The 15125-nt window shown below is 57.5% G+C and overlaps 1 protein-coding gene across 3 annotated transcripts in view; it reads right to left on the reverse strand.

Annotated features, from left to right (window-relative positions):
- AFAP1 (actin filament associated protein 1) overlaps nt 1–13071 on the reverse strand; it is an 85421-nt gene extending 72350 nt beyond the window's left edge. For 2 of the 3 annotated variants that reach the window (XM_080685707.1, XM_080685705.1), the window contains exon 1: nt 12909–13071. The gene's annotated coding sequence lies outside the window, so the exon portion shown is untranslated. The remainder of the gene's footprint in view (nt 1–12908) is intronic. The other variant, XM_080685706.1, reaches the window with a different exon arrangement.
- Nucleotides 13072–15125: the final 2054 nt, after the last annotated feature.

Below are 15125 nucleotides of genomic sequence, written 5' to 3' on the forward strand. Positions count from 1 at the left end.
CCGTCAGAAAGGGTCTGGTGGACGGAGGATGGGGATTCACAGTTAATCGCAGGCCCAAGGACCCAAACGAAACCCACCTGACTAGAAAGGTGAAGGCTGCGTGTTCAAAGCGGGCCCACCACCGGTGAGAGCCGTCAGGGGCCGGTGGGAGCCGTCAGGGGCCGGTGGGAGCCGTCAGGGACCGGTGAGAGCCATCAGGGGCCGGTGAGAGCCGTCAGGGACCAGTGAGAGCCGTCAGGGGACCGGTGAGAGCTGTCAGGGGAGTGGGCACACACACGCTCCCGGTGTGAATGCCAAACGACTTATTACCGGAGTAAGAGGGCTCTTAGGAATTTGTCGGTTCCTATGTCATAAGTGTACATTTATACACACACAACTCACGTATGAATTGTGCTATTCAGTTCCCCTGTCTGGGAAGCTTGATAAGACGCACACGTCCATGCACAGCCTTTCTGGGCTACATGTGGCGTGCGCGGCCCAGAGAGCACCCTGTCGGAAGGGTGCCGAGCCCAGAGGCGTCAGGGCAGAGTCGATGCTGTCCCTGTGACGGGCGAAGGAAAGCAGGGAAGACAGTTTCATCAGCTCAGAAGCAGCCTGACTCCCTGCCCGCTTCCTCAATCTTCTCCATCACATAGAAAATAGTTACCTGAACTCGGCGGACCTGCTCAAATTAAAGGGCCTAATAACTCGCCCCCTTCCTCACCAAGAGAACTGCAGTCTGAAAGACAAAAGGCCTGGCTTCCCCCATGAAAAAACCACAGCAAAGGTTTTAGGAAGTCAGGTGTTAGGGTTGAAAAGCAGAGAAACCTCCCTGCCTTTCCAGGAGTGTCCAGACCCTCAGCAAAACATTCTCTAAATCTCAGAATCCCTCTCCACACACACAGGACGGCTTACGATCCCAGCGAGGACGGAAGTAGTACATCATTATTAACTTGTCCAAGGTAACGTAGATTTCATCCCAGCTTGCCTCCAAAGAAAACAGACTTGGAAAATTAGAAGATTAAATTCAGGCTGTAGCTTAACCATCTGCTGTGAGACCAGGCAAATGACCCCCCTGAGCTCTCTCAGCTTTGGTCTCCTGTTCTTTACAATAGGGGCAATTTTCTCACCTGTCTGTGTGATGGCACAGAACACAACGTTCCAGAGCACACTGTGTGGGCATGGGTGTAGCAAACAGGCCCTCTTGCCACCGACAGGGAGGGAGCACAGGGCCACCTGATGAAACGGGTCCAGCATTGCCACCCAGTGTGCACGCCTGTGCCCAACAGTCTGCCGCGAGGAAACACGCCATGGACACACCCATGCGGAGATGCATGGACAAAGCGTGAAGTGTGCACGCCTGTGCCCAAGAGTCCGCCTTGAAAAAACACGCATGGACACACGCATGCGGAGATGCACGCGTTACGTACAACGCAGCACTGCCCCTCACGCCAAAGGACTGGAACGACCTAAGCACCGGGTGCCGGAAGCGGGGGAGTGGCGCTTCCATTCTGCCTGCCGGTGTCGAAGAAGGCGCAGCTGCCACAGGTGCTGCCTGCACAGGGCGCCGGTGGAAAGATGCCGAAGAAACGGGCGGCGGCGGCCACAGGATGGAGAGCAGCGAGGGAGTGGGTTTCCTCCCCAGGGCCTTTCCAGTGCTGTCCCACTGCTCAGATCGCGTTCGCACGCCGGGCTGGCTGTCCTAACCCGATGGTGAAAGACACAGGCAACCAGTGGTCCCTGCCTCACGGGGCGCGGCGTGACTTAAACGAAGACGAAAGGCACCACCCTCTCGAGGTGTCCAGGAGGGATCACGGAGAGCGAGCACTCGGGCCCGGAGGGAGGGTACCATGTGCAGGGGCAGCGGGCGATGGCACTGCGGTGGAGAGAGCATGGCACGCGGGGAAGTTCAGATGCTAAGCCGGCTCTTACAAGGCTCCAGGAAGGGCGTAGGAACCCGTCTCCTGTACACTTGACAGCAGTAACGGAAACAAAGAAACCCAAACTGGTGGACTGCGCCCAGATCATGAAGGCCCTGAGTGCCAAGCCAAGGAGCCGGCACTCCCTCTTAGCAGTGGGACATCATGGGTCTGTACAGGCGTGGAGTGCTAAAAGCAGGGTACCAGGCATGACTTAATCCAGACAGGCCGAACAGACGGAGAGGGACAAAGCTATTCAATGACAAGATGCAACTGTGAGGCCATGAACAGGGGAACTGGCCTTGGCAGGAGGGGGGGACACAGTGCTGTCCCTAAATGTGACCTTCTAACCATGCTGAAACAGCAGCTGAATGAGCAGGGAAAAAAGTTCCCTGTAGGTAAACCAATCAACATTTTCTACATGTATGGTAACACACAAAGGCCAACTTTAAGTTTCTATGAAAACAAGAGGCAGAAGCAGAGAAAATAAAAACCAGTTACCGCGAGACTTCCTTAGACCACACCTTCACCCTCGCCCCCATCCCCAGAGGCAGCAGGCTTTGCATCGCAGTTCATCTATCCGACAGGGGGCTGGCCTGGGAGGCTCCCGAGCGCCTTCCAGTTTGCAAATCCAGTCAATGCCGCAGCACCACGAAGGTGGCCACGATCCACTGCACCGCCGGGGGACACGCCAGGCCAGCAAACTGCGAGACGCACAGAAGATGGGCTGTGCGGGGACGTGGATCCACCACAGACCGATGGCCAAGAGCCAGAATGGACAGGACGTTTTCCCAGCGATGGCGGAAGGGACGAGGCCGAGAGAGGCTGTGGGAACCACCCTGGTGGAAATCTTTGAGGCTGGTGGTCCAACAGCGTACAGTCATTCTGATTCATGTCGGTCTGAAAAGCTTCTTCCAGGGGACACAGAGCATCTACGGAATTCCCAACACACCTAATTTGTCAGTTAATATTCTTACCAACAAGAGAGAGACGAGAGACGGACTATACGGACAGACAACGGCCAACCCTCCTGTAAGGCAGAGCATGACCCCCAACCTGCGGCAGCCAGCCCAGGACCCCGCCTGTGGGAGGCTGACCTGCAGGCAGTCAGCTGCTGCTCAGTGACAATCCAGGAGGCGGAGCAGTAACCCGGTGACACTCAGCCAGGACGGGATCAGTACCTGACAGCGTCCCTAACTCTGCCCCACTTCCAACGCAGGGCCACCCTGAGGAAGCCAACCTGCTCCCCAACCAGCCACCGGTGACACCCCTTCTAGTAGCTGCCCAGCCTCCCTGTCCCAGCCCCATCAGGACCCCGGGCCCCCCTTCCTCCACTAGGAAGCCCTCCCACCCCTCTGCCTGCTTGGGGTCCCTGCCAAACCCTAAACTCTGCATAAACAGCCACTGCCTTTCTCGTGTGGCTGGTCTCCATCTATTTTCACAGAGAACAGTCTAGAACCGGCGCTTCCCTCCGGCTGGTCAGTCCATGATGGAGCAGCCGAGTGAGTGAGGCAGCTTCCGGGTCTGGAGAGAGCATCGTACCCCCAGGCCTCTCCCCGCAGAACCCGCTCCCTGGGTTCTCAGTCACTCCCCCACCGTCCGGGAAGCGACCACGTGTTGAGGGAAGGTCAAGGGCTTTGAAGTCAAACCCCTGGCTCCAGTACTTCCTTCTCCTCTTGTAATGATGTGCCCTGCAGCCACTCCCTAACAGCTCTAAGCCGCTGCCTTCATCTTAATAAAAAGAACGCTTCCCTCTGAGACTGTGTTAAAAGGGACTCTGTGTGAAGCAGCTGACAAGTGCTGGTACTCAACTGGGGGGACGCCTTCCTCAGGCCCCACCCGGCCCCGGGGACAGCGCAGGACACCTGGTAACAGGCCGGTGACCCCAAACCTCAGCACCTTTTACTCACAGATGAAATGGTGCCCCAGACCTACGGTTATCGAAAGACCAGGTTTGCTTCCATTTCCAACTTAGGGATGGGTGTCCCTCACTCCGTCGGGGACGGTGCCTGGGCAGTAGCTCTGGCACCCCTTCCCCCACGTCTGCGTTTAGCCCACTTGGAGGTGCCACTTCGGAATCAAAGCCAGAGCTTGCCCGGTAACAGCGTTCACAGTGCGCTATCTCACTCTTCAGTCCTCTTCTGCATGGAACACAAAACTAATCGGCAACAGTGTTTGTTATAAGCAGAAAAGATAAGATACACCAAGAGCCAGGTGGCACTTTTGCCAAAAAAATAAAAAAAAGCTCTTCAGGACACCCTGGGGGTGGGTGAGAACTGGGGCTGAGCCAGGAGTTACGCTGCTGGCCTGGGGGAGAACGGCCCCCTAGCTACTGCAGGAGGGACCCTGACCCGCCAGGCCAGCTCGCTGCTCAGGGCTTCATTTCCACAGCCAAGGTTGCCCGTCCTGGGCAAAGCTCTCCCTCCCTTCCTGCTCTTCTCCCCAAGTGTCCAAAGTCACCACGGAGCTGCTCCAGGGCCTCTTCGCCGAGGGACAAGCCCAGACATCTCGCCTTTTTTTCTAGGAAATTACTCAATCCCACTCTACCTTCCAAGCAGCCAGATGGGTCCACGGAGGTCCCAGCCAGCGTCGGGGCGGCTCCGAGAGGGAGGCAGGGTTGGGTGTAAAAGAGGGGAAGAAAGCTCCCGTCGCCACTGACCAGGGGCAAGCGAGCTAGCTGGTGAGGCAGGGTGGGCGAGGCAGCCACGGGTTCTGGACAGGCCCCCAGCCACGCCCGTTTCCTCGCCCTAACGCCGGCACAAGCATGGGGCTGCTCTAGCAACTGAAGGAGACGGCACGGGGACTTCACAGGACTGTTCGGAGGAAGTGCATCCACGTTGCTACGAGTAGGTAGCTATGTCCACGCTTCCCCAGGAGAGGCTGAGGGGGGCTTGGGGAGACCGGGAGCTCCCGAGGGCAGACCTGGGTGTGAGCAGGCCCGGGAAGCACCCAGCTCTGAGGAAAACAGGCAGAATGGGCAGGTCGGGAAGAATGATCCTAAGAAAAAGCTAAGTGGCTGGTTCCCTGGTGGATGTGAACGTAAGGGGAGGCGATTTAACTTCTTGGGGGGGGGGGGCGGGGGGGCAGCTAGTGAGTAAGTGAGGGATACAAAGAAAGCAATGCAGAGCAAGCAGGGCAGCGATCACCCCAGGAGGAAGGGCACGCTATGAAAAGAAGGCAACGCAGTCAAAACAGACGGAACCCTCATCTGTGAGTACGAGCTCCATATCACCGCATTTCACCAAAACCGTGACCACGGCATGCTGAGCAGGAGGGGTATGGCGGGGGAGGGGACGGCCAGGTCTCCCCACCATCTCCCCCCGCAGCACACCACTGGACCTGCAGGGGCTGGCTCTGGGGCGCAGGGTGGAGAAGGGCGGGGGAGATGGCTGCTGCTCTTTGCTCCGAGCTTTGCAGAACTTTTGACTCGGAGAACTATGCCTGCATAGCTTTGTTTAAAACGGTATTTAATTTTTTAACAAAATCTGATACTTGACAGATAAGAATATCCTGTTAAGTGGTGTGTTCTTAAACCTTTTGGAATCCAAACTCTGAAAACGTATGGACCGCAAAATATCCTCCCCTGGGAAACACACACACACACACACACACACACACACACACACACACGGGCACACACGGGCACACACACGGGCACACACACACACAGGCACACACACACACACGGGCACACACACGGGCACACACACACACGGGCACACACACGGGCACACACACACACACACAGGCACACACACACGGGCACACACACGGGCACACGGGCACACAGTTTCTGCACAGGGTTCCCAGCAGCCGGCAAACTGCTGAAGGCCAGGTGAAAAGCCTTGGGATTACAGGTTCTGCACTCTTACAGGAAGCTTATTTCAAATCAGAGCTTCTCATTTACTACAAATAAAAAAAGAATCCTAACGAAAACAACTTCAAACATGGACATGGTCAACGAGGCCACGCTGGGCCTTAAATACCTGTGCCCGCCCCCCCCCCCCCCCCCCGCGGTGCCCCGACCAGAAGGCTGCACCCAGCCCCACCGCTGGCTGAAGGGAAGACTTTGTTTATCCGGCTTGGCCTTGGCCTTGAAGCAGATTCCCTAAAGCTCAGGAATGAGAACCCTGCTGGGCTGGCTCAGCTGTTCCCGTTCTAGAAAGGACACGGAATCGTGCACTCTTCACCCCAGAAGAAAGCGCCTCCACACAAACCTTGAGAGGCAAGGTCCCAGTTCCCCACACGGTGTTTGTTCCAGTAACGACTCCAACGACTTCTTGGCAAAACTCCGGGAATCAGAGCAGACGACTCAGAGACGCTCAGAAACACAGACCTGAGCTCTGCTTCCGCCGGCCTGTGGCTGCTGTGAGCCCCGCCATCAGCTCCGGCGCGAGGTAGACGAGCGGGGTCGCCGGGGGCTGCTGAGTCGCTTCAAATGCCGGTGCCTTGGTGCGTTTATTTGTGGGCGGAGGGCACCATAAGCACCTCTCCGGGTGTTGTCATGCGTGGATCTGGTCACCGTGGAAGGTCCGTGCCCTGATGCCTGGAACCCGTGGCTATGTCACGTTACACAGCGGAAAGGACCGCCAGACCTTAGGGGGCATTATCCCGGGTGGCCTAAGCGGCCCAATCTACTCGCATGAGCCCTTCGGCGCAGAACACTTGCTCCGAGTAGAAGAGAGATGTGGCAGGTGGGGAAGTGAGAGGGCAGGAGCAGGGGTCCAGGGTCCCTGCGTTCTGGGACCAGGGGGTGATGTGGGACCAGGGGGTGATGTGCAAGGACCACAGAGAGGCTCCAGGAGCTGAGAGCGCCCCCAGCTGACAGCCAGCAAGGAAACAGGTCTCTGTCCTACAAGTGCCAGGAGCGTATTCTGCTCAGGTGGTCAGCCCGCCACCACCTTGGTTCTTGCCCAGACTTCCCACCTGCAGAACGTGAGGGCACCCACCTGCGCGGTTTTGAGTCACTCAGTGTATGGGGAGTTGTGATGTGTATGACAATGCCCCGCGGAGTGTGTCACAGTGTCAAACGGCAGGATGGCCACACTCATCCAAAACAGCAGATGAGACTCGTGCTGAGAGATGCAGGTTTGGGGGATTCTAAATCTCCAGAACACCTACATTCTAGGTTTCAGGTAATTCACTGCCCTTCCTTGAACTCACACACCTACCCATACCTGTCCTGCCTGGGACCCCCTGGCAGGGTGAGCCTGTCAGAGATGCTGGACGCTGCACCGGCCCGGCCCCCACACCCTGCGGGGCTGTGGCGCACTGAGGACACTGCACCAAAGTCACACCCAGGCCTGCTTCTCCCACCAGACGGTGAGCCCCAGCGCCTTACCTCTGAGTCACACCTGGTACCTCCGCATGGAGCACGTACGTGGGCACAGCACAGGGTCTGTACATACAATCCTGTTGTACCCTACGACAGTACAACTTCATATCTGTCTATAGAATGTAGGTTCTCTGTCGGCCAGTGCGTGTCCTGTGAGCCTCTGTAGGCCCCCCCGCCCCCCACCCAGCCCCACCTGGAAAGCAGAGGCCGGAGGGAGAGCAAGAGAAGCAGACACAGCGTTCAAAGTGGAGGGGCAGGCGGCCCTGGGAAGCCCTGGTGCTGAGGTCAGGTCCACAGGGATGCGGGCTGCCTCCTGGGTACTTCCAATGGGAGCAGGAACACCGCGGACCTTGACCTCAGACTGCCTCCTGACCTTGACCTCAGACTGCCTCCTGATCTTGGCCTCAGACTGCCTCCTGACCTTGACCTTGGGCTGCCTCCTGATCTTGACCTCGGGCTGCCTCCTGACCTTGACCTCGGGCTGCCTCCTGACCTTGACCTCGGGCTGCCTCCTGACCTTGACCTCAGACTGCCTCCTGACTTTCCCAACCTCAAGACAGGTCACTTAGGACCTGGAATGTAAAAAAAACACACTTCACTAAAGGAATGTTCAAGGGAATGCATGTAACTGAAGAGACCGCTCCAGGCTGAGCTGTGCACATTCCATAGTCTTGCTTACAGAAGACTAGCGGTCACTGAAAGCTGACTTCACGTTTCCCCCAAATACTGAACCACCAAACAACGAAAGAGAGAAAATACTCCTAAGGAAGCTGCCTGACACACCTCAAAGCTAAAGGTCACGGGCACATTAAACATTTGGGATTGTAAAGAAAAACCCAGATTCATTCAATTCTCAATGAGGCATTTTTTTTAAATCCTTGGCACCGTACTATTTTACAACTTATGAAATTCCGCCCCATTCATTTCACCTTATCGCCAGAACCACCTCCGGAGCCAGCGAGGGCAGGCGTTACTAACAATGAATTCCACGTGACAGGCGAGGGGGCCGCACGCAGCTCAGGGAAGGGCTGGGCTGAACCAACGCCGTCCGAGGGCCAAACTTCCCGGCCAAGTCTCCAGGCCCAAAGCACCGAGGCCAGTTATCTTTACTATACAATGCGTATACACGCTGTCAGCCCAAAAGATGAGGGGGTGGCCTGAGTAACAGACACACACACGGCAAGGACTTTACAATGGGAAAGAAGAAGAAAACATCTGGCGGGTGATGTGCGACAGGTGAGGAGGGTCGTTAACAAAGACTCTGACTTTCTAAGAAAACTACCTTTGAACTTCTAATTTCCAAGCCAAAAAAAATAAATAAACAAACGTACTGGGAAAGGGGGTTGATAGACTATCAGAATCTTTTTAATTAAAAAAAGCACCGTCAGCCGAAACCGGTTTGGCTCAGTGGATAGAGCATCGGCCTGCGGACTGAAAGGTCCCGGGTTCGATTCCGGTCAAGGGCGTGTACCTTGGTTGCGGGCACATCCCCAGTGGGAGATGTGCAGGAGGCAGCTGATCAATGTTTCTAGCTCTCTATCCCTCTCGCTTCCTCTCTGTGAAATATCAATAAAATATATTTTTTTAAAAAAATAAAATAAAATAAAAATAAAAATAAAAAAAGCACCGTCAGCTCTTTAAAGCAGGTGCCTGGGCTCCGGGAGGAGAAAGCACACCCTCCTGGTCACTGAGGCCACAGGAGAGCCGGGCCGGCCCCCAGTCACACACACTCGGCGCAGAGCAGGGAAACCAGCTAAGCTTCAGGGAAAACATCACCGGAATACAACCCAAGACCGCACGGGAAAGCCCCGTGGTTTCTAAAGACCCCTCCCAAAACACGGTCCCTACAGACACACCGCATGAAGCAAAGCACTTTTTAAAAAAAATAAGAGAAGACAAAAACCCCACTAATTTAAGTGAAAATTGTACCTCAGTGGCATCACTACCTGACCAAACAGCTATCATCTATTTTCAGTCCCTGTAATCACCCGAATAAGAACAGCAGAGACAGGCATGTGGCTTTAAGAAAATCAAGCCCTGCCCTGGCCAGTTTTGCTCAGCAGTCGTCGGCCCTCGGACCAAAGGGTCACGGGTTCAATTCCCGGTCAAGGGCATGTACCTCAGTTGTGGGTTTGATCCCCAACCCTGGTCAGGGCACATGTGGGAGACAACCAATCAATGAGCCTTTCTCACATAGATGTTTCTCTCTCCTCTCTCTCTCTCTCTCTCTCTCTCTCTCTTTCCTCCCCCTCCCACTCTCTCTAAAAATCAATGGGGAAAAATATCCTTGGGTGAGGATTAACAACAACAAAAAATCAATCCCTGTCCAGCCCTTGTGGCTCAGTTGGTTGAGTGGATCTATGAATCAGGAAGTCACAGTTTGATTCCAGGTCAGGGCACTTGCCCAGGTTGCAGGCTCGACCCCCAGTGGGGGGCGTGCGGGAGGCAGCCGATCAATGATTCTCTTGCATCACTGATGTTTCTATCTCTCTCTCCCTCTCCCTTCCTCTCTGAAATCAATAAAAATATACTTAAAAAAAAAAAGAAAATACAGCCCACCAAGTTCTCAACTTACAAAACAGATAAACTGGAAGGGAGATTAATATTTTAAAGGATTAACTACTATATTCCTTAGAATTGGAGCTTTCTAAGTCACTTAACATATGACGCATTTTTTTTTTTTTTGCATGTAATCATTTTAAACTGTTTTAAACCATTACACAAAACCAAGTACACCTACTCGGGGCACTCCCAAAATTCCATTTATTTCAGAGTCCCCAAATTAAATCTCGTTAGAGACTGGGACACACAGAAGCTACCACTGGCAGACTTCACACAGCACGCAACAGACGGACGAAAGGCTCCTCGCAGGAGCTCTGCCCCACTACTTCATTAGGAACCCATCGAACCAGCTGGATAGAGTACCGATGTTGCAAGTAAAAGGTAATTATGAAGACTATGCAAGACAGTATTTTTAAAAGTTGCTTAAGCTTCCACCAAAGACGCTGGTCCTTCCCTCTGAGATAACGTGTACACGCTCTGAGAAGTGGAGGGAAAAACAAACTTCACTTCAGAAGACCCATGTTCAAAGACCTCCGCTGTCAGACACCGCCACTCAGAGGACTTGGGTCTGCCGCCCGTGCTTGGAAGAAGGGAAGGCCTGGGCTCAGAGGCTCTCGCCTCGTTTCAGACCCTCCACTGGGCGGAAACGGAAAGGCAGGGGCAGAGTGACTTCATTCCAGGCCAGAATCGGACCCAATGAAGTCTAACCAAGTACGTGACACTGAGCAACACCAGGAAGTGATAGCCAGTATGGATCTTCAGACCACGGTGGGGAGCTGAGGAGCGGCAGATCCTAAATCACACAAACCTCCTGACGCGTGGTAGAGGGAAAAGCCCTCACTCAGATCCGCCGCCTCCTGCCCGGGCACACGCCGTGCCCACCTCCGTCAGACCACCCACCAAGCAGCGCCACCCCTAAGCCTCTGTCCTTAGGGACCACGGCTCTCGGAGGGCCTTTCTGGGGAAGCTTCACAGAGAAGGCGCCACCTAAACGGAGACCTTAAAAAGGAGGAAGCAGACCGGGCTGGCGTGGCTCAATGGTTGAGCTTCACCCTAGTAACCAGAAGGTCACGGTTCGATTCTGGGTTGGGGTACATGCCCAGGTTGCTGGCTTGATCCCTGGTAGGGGGACAGCGGGGGGCGGAGAGCGGGGGTGGGGGGCAGCTGATCAATGATTCTCTCTCATCATTGATGTTTCTATCTTTCCCTCTCCCTTCTTCTCTAAAATCAATAAAAATATATTGGGGGGAGGAGGGGAAAAGAATGAGTAAGCGGAGCTGGAGTGTCTGCAGCTGGGACCGGAGGGATGGGAGGGGCTAAGGGCACAGAGGGCAGGAATGAAGGGCCTGTGTGCCAAGTCTGGGCTTTACAGCTGAGGCTGTGACATTCTCATCCCGCATTCCCGTTATTTATACATCATCTCGTTCACAAAGCGTTTCGGTTTGGATTCTTGAGTGCTTGGCGCAGACTCCCGTCTTGGGCCGCAGCGCTCCTAAAAGGGAAAGCCTGCCTCTGCCGTGGCCTCCCTCGGGGAAGAGAGTCATCGCTGGACCCTCACACGGTTCCGAGTGTGAGCAAAGGGTAAAGGAGCGATTCCCCTTGATGTAAGCAGCTGAGAGATGCCGAGCCTGCAGGGGAGGCCAGGCCTGACACCAGGCTGAAAGCCCAGTTTCCCCATCCACAACCTCGCCCTCGCGATGCCTTGGGAAACCTGACCTCTAACTGTAACTGCCTTGGCCTCATTCCGTGGGTGTGGATTCGCCTCCCTTCCAGCCCGCCAAATGCTGGGAGGGCTTCCTGCACTCCCGGGCGCTCAGAGCTGCAGAGTTAAATCTGCTTTTCCAGAGTTTTTTCTCCCCAATCCTAACGGAAGAAATCCAGAAGCGCGGGGCACAGGGGCTGGCTCCCTCCAATCGGAGCGGCTCCTGCGCCCGCCTGGCCGAGCAGGAAACTCCCAGGCCAGAGGAGCCAGCGCGGGCGGGCGGGCGCGGTGACAGCCCCGCGCTCCCAGGAACAGGCCCAGGAGGGGAGAGGGGCGGGTCCCCGAGGAACCGAGGCCGCCCGCGCCGCTCCAGCTTCGGCTCATCCAGCTTCGGCTCATCCGGCTTATAAATAAGACAATAAATCAAAGAGGGGCTGGGCAATGCCACCCAGGCCAACTGCGCCCCCGCGGGCACCCCGAAGGGCACCAGGACCCTCTCCAGGACCCGTCAACACAGAACCCCCAGCGTGCGCAGGCGCCACACACACATTGGGGGGGACAGGCCGGGGTTGACACTCCCACAAGCCCTGCGGGAAGGGGACAGGTCAGAGCCCCCCAGCTCGCAGGATGGCTAGGGCACCCCCGCCGCGCGGGTCCAAGCAAAACCAGCGTTGGTGACACCCAAACAGTGTGAACCAGTCGAGGGGACGACAAGGAGCCCCCATTCTGAGGGTGGCCAGGACCCCCACGATCGAGGGTCCACGCAGTCACCCTCGATGAGAGGCAGGGAACCAATCACGGGGGGGGGGGTACGGGGGGATGAGTCTCCTATTCGCAGGATGTCCGGGACCCACGCGCGAGGGCCCACGCAGAGCTGCCTTCGGGGACACACAGACAACAGGGAACCGGCCACACCTTGGGGGAACCGGGTCCGAGTCGGTCAGAGCACCCTACTTTTCGAGTGACCAGACCCCTGCGCGCGGGTCCACGCAGGGTCGCAGCAGGCGCGCCCCTCGGTGCCACCCCGAGGCCCAGACAATACCAGGGCGCCCAGGCCCGCGACGGTCGGTCCTCCCCGTCCCCGTGCCCGTGCCCGTGCCCGCCCCGCTGTGGCTCAGGGCGGCGCCCGCCACTTGGAGCGGCGACCCCGCGGCGCCCCGCTCAGCTCGGCCACACCCGGCCAGGGACCCCTGTCCCCCCGGAACTCCCGTCCCCCCGGGACCTCTGCCGCCTGGGACCCCCGCCTGGTCCCGTGACCCCCGCCCTCTCGGGCTGGGAACCCGGCCGCCTGGGACCCCCTTCCGGCCCCGAGTCCCCGCTCGGTCCCTGGAGCCCCCACCCGGCCGAGCAACCTCGCCCGCCCCTGAACCCCACTCTCCAGGGACCCCCGCCCCGCCGCCCGCAGCCTCACCTCAGGCCGCCGCAACAATGGAGGCCCAGGGCGGGGCGCCGCAGCCCGTCTCAGGCTCCTCTCAGGCCGGGCTTCGGGCTCCGCGGAGCAGCCGCCGGCGCGAGGCAGCCGCGGGACTCTGGCACGGCGCAGGCGCACTCGCCCCGCCCGCGCCCTCGGCCCCGCCCCCGGCGGCGCCCGGCGTCCAGGGCCCGCCCCCAGACCAATGGGGAGGGAGCGGCGCGGAGGGGGCGTGGCCGAGAGAAACAAAGGGAGGTGGGGTGGGGCGGGGCTGCGGGGGCGGTACTGGTCCCGCGGGGAGGCCGGACCTAGCAGCTGCTGCATCCGCGGCCCAATCGGGCGAGGGGAGGCCAAGCTTAATGTCCATGGGGAACCGCTCCGCAGGCCTTGCTCATCCCAAACCCAGAGCTCAAACTGGAAGGCTTGGTCTGCTGTACATAAAGGGAAACTGAGGCCCAAGGAGCGAGACCATTTGCTGCCCCAAGTCACGAAGTCCCATTCGCTCCTTCACCTCAGCAGCCTGAGGAGGAGGTGCATCAGGAATGAGAGGCAAAGGCTCCGTCCCTAGAGGAGCGCCTTCAAGCAGGACGGGGGATCTCAGGGTCCCTTTAACGCCTGGAAAGGGAGCCAGGAGCCGAGCTGCCACCCTTTCCTGTGTGAACCTTTTGTGGTTCTGCTCTTCCTACCGAAATGCCCTCCTTTCCTCGCCTGTCACCCCATACTTCCGGACACCGGCCATCACCTTTAACCTCTGTCCTCATCCGTCCCGGTATTTGCTCTGTAGGTAGACCTCATGTGCCCCCCACTGGTTTTTCCCTGTTGCCAGCAGCTCCCCCAGAGTCTCCAGGATCCCCCCTTCCCTGCCCAACCTCTGCGGGTTGGGGTGTTGGGGTGACCCATGGCTCGGCCTGATGCCCTCCTATTCACAGGGATGTTCTTACTGGAAATCTCCCTCCCAGGTTTTAAACACACTTCGGTCACTGCCAGATCCTTATCCCCAGCCCGGACCTATCCCGGCTGGGTGCCCAGGAGGCATCTCACACCTGCCAGGGCCAAAGCAAAGAGCTTTATTCAGTGCCCTAACCTGCTGCTCCACTCTCCTCCCCGCGCAGTCAAGGCCTCTTCATCCACACAGGCTCAGGCTCCAGTGTGGACCTCCCTCCAGTGCTCTCTCCCTGGCCCCTCTGCAGTCCCTGCGTTCCCAGGGCCTCGCCCACCATGCCTGTCACAGCAGCTGCAGCTGCCCTCTGAGGTGTAACCTCGCGCGAGGACAAGCAGGAGTCTGTCTCAAAGTCGGAGTCATCGCTGTACCAGAACAGGGCCAGGCACCCTGCAGGCGCTCAGGGAATGCTGGTAGGATGGCTGGCTGGCTGGCTGGCTGGATAGGTAGGTGGGTGGATGGATGGATGGATGGATGGATGGATAGATGTGTAAGGTCTTGACAGTGACTGGAGAAAACCCCATCCCCATCTCCCTGCGCGCTCGCGCGCGCGCGCGCGCACACACACACACACACACGCACACACCTGAAAACCTGGCTCCTGATCTGATTTGCCAACAAACTCCTGCAGGAACATAAGCAGCTCCCTACCCCTCTCAGCCAGGGTGGCGTGTGGTGCGGGGATGTGCTCAGCGGTCAGGAAAACGCATCTCGGCACATTTGAGCTGAGTCCTCTGCTCAGGGCATAGCAGGCATCACTTAGCAAGCATTTCAGCAGCCGTGTCCTCACCTGGAACCCGGACTCGGGTCAGGTCCACTTCCAAGCTCACTCGGGTTGATGCCAGATCTCACTTCCGGCGGGCTGTGGGCCGGAGGCTGTCCTCAGGTGCTACAGAGCCTCCCCCAGGGGGTTCCTCACAGCGTGGAGGGGAGTGCTTCAAAGGATGCAAGTAGACGCTCTCTGTCTAGTGTGTAAGGATGAATTCTTAGTAATGGAACCTGACCATGGGCGTGACCGCCCATTGCCTCTGCCACACCGATTGGCTAGCAGGGGTCCTCAAACTTTTTAAACAGGGGGCCAGTTCACTGTCCCTCAGACCGTTGGAGGGCCGGACTATAGTTTTAAAAAAAAAACTATGAACAAATTCCTATGCGCACTGCGGGCCTGGGACGAGTCGGCTGCTAAGCAGGACAGGCAGCGGCACCCGGCGGGCCGGGTAAATGTCCTCGGCGGGCCGCATGTGGCCCGCGGGCCGTAGTTTGAGGACGCCTGGAGA

Source organism: Plecotus auritus (genome assembly GCF_963455305.1).
Source record: "Plecotus auritus genome assembly, chromosome: 1".
NCBI lineage: Eukaryota > Metazoa > Chordata > Mammalia > Chiroptera > Vespertilionidae > Plecotus > Plecotus auritus.